This window comes from Hydra vulgaris, chromosome 04, assembly GCF_038396675.1.
Source record: "Hydra vulgaris chromosome 04, alternate assembly HydraT2T_AEP".
NCBI lineage: Eukaryota > Metazoa > Cnidaria > Hydrozoa > Anthoathecata > Hydridae > Hydra > Hydra vulgaris.
Genome location: NC_088923.1, coordinates 22662340 through 22664228, shown reverse-complemented (window position 1 = coordinate 22664228; position 1889 = coordinate 22662340). Strand labels below are relative to the sequence as shown.

At 25.8% G+C, this 1889-nt stretch overlaps 1 long non-coding RNA gene across 2 annotated transcripts; it reads left to right on the top strand.

Moving 5' to 3' along the window:
• The first annotated feature begins 570 nt into the window (after nt 1–570).
• On the top strand, nt 571–1889 carry LOC136079030 (uncharacterized). 2 transcript variants are annotated; one of them, XR_010637877.1, is made up of 3 exons: nt 571–714; nt 917–1072; nt 1387–1889. It is a non-coding gene; the product is annotated as an uncharacterized LOC136079030 (long non-coding RNA). The 2 variants fall into 2 exon arrangements; XR_010637876.1 differs by having other exon boundaries at nt 577–807.

The window sequence follows — 1889 nt, the reverse complement described above, 5'->3', positions numbered from 1 at the left end:
TATATATATATATATATATTTATATATATATATATATATATATATATATTTAAACAACTTTAAAAAGTATTCTACACAATAGAGTACTCAATGTTCTTAAAAGAACAGAGCAATTATATATTAGTAGAAAATCAGTTAACAAAAATTTTTTCCATTTAACACTGTGTTTCATCAACAAAGATTCATCAGAAACCATTTCTGATGAATCTTTGTTGATGAAACACAGTGTTAAATGGAAAAAAAAATTGTTAACTGATTTTCTAATATATATATATATATAATATATATATATATATATATATATATATATATATATATATATATATATATATATATATGTACTCATACTTATTTATTGTATTTAAACCAGAATATGTTTCTTTTAATAAGTAAAAACACATTGGAATGGATTTTAGTCATTTTTCTACAATTGTAAAGAAGCCAATGAGAGAAGATTTAGTTGCTGTTGAGACTAGAAGCAATATCTGGGAAATTTTTTTTAGTTTTTAATAAAAAAAGTTGCAAAATAAAAATAGTTCCTTGATATTTATGGTAAATTACCTTGTGAATTTTATGTTGTAGGAGCTGAACCTGCATCACATAATCATGATACTGACAATAAAATTTTTGATAGAAAACTTCGAAATTTCGATAATGATGACAATGTTTTTCTTAACAAATGTTAGGGAATAGTAACAAAGTAGATCTATTCAGGTACTTTCAGCACGAGTGAAATGTGTGCACTGGGATTACAAAAAAATTTCAATTGTTGATTTATATACACAATCCCAACTTTTTTAGATTTATGCAAGTTTTTTTTTTTTGTTTTTTTACATTTTATTTTTGCTATCTATTTAAGATTTATTTTTTATTTATTTGTTATGTAAATTATATAAATGTATGTATTTTAAACCAGGGTATATGAAATTCAACAAGCAAAGTAACAATGGATATGGATTTAATTCAACCATTAAAGATATCATTAACTAAACATCCAATTAGAAAAGATGCACTGGTTTAAATGCTGATGAAAACGATTCCAATGAATCTCTACTTTCTGATTCAGTAAAAAGTGAACATTTTTTATCTTTGATTTCAAAATTTTACTTAGTGGTTTATGTTTTTTAATGGTGAGGTTTATTTACAAAATAAAGTCTCCAATTTAGAGTGAGGACTATAAAAAAACACAATTTTACAGGAGGAGTGAATGGATAGTAATGGAGGTGATAGAGAAGTAAAGAATAAATTTAACCATTTAAAATCATTACTCCAGTACTTTCAAACAGTTAAACAAATTTATTTTTTAGATTGTACTATACAAAATAATATAATATGATGTTCTTATTTTTGCTATTATAAATTTTGTCTTTTCTCAACTAAATAAAGGCGATTCATCAAAATCATATAACAATAAAGGAGGTCGACCAAAAAATCATACAAACGAAACAATTCCAATGGATAATGCAACATTACAGCGCAAAATAATTAAGTTAATAGGATTAAGAAAACTGTGGATATGTCTGTTAGTCTATTACAACAGCTTCTAGATAAAGATTCCAATGTTTCATTTGAACAGGTTACCACAATGGACGATTTAGTCAAATTTGACATCCAACTTGAAGACAATGCAGTTAAAGATGCAATGGGAACTGTTAGCAAGGATACAAAAGCGCATTGCTATGCTGTTTATATTCGATCATGACGGAGGAAGAGTAATCAAAAGTCAACGTATCGTATAGTAACCATGTGCCAAACAAGATTTATACTGACCATATGTCATTAAGACGTACCTTTAATTTTTTTGAGCTCATGCTGCCAAGAGGCTGAACAATATATACGTTGTCTTTTAATTGCAGTTGTTTAGGTGGCATATATATTTTGTTATTTAA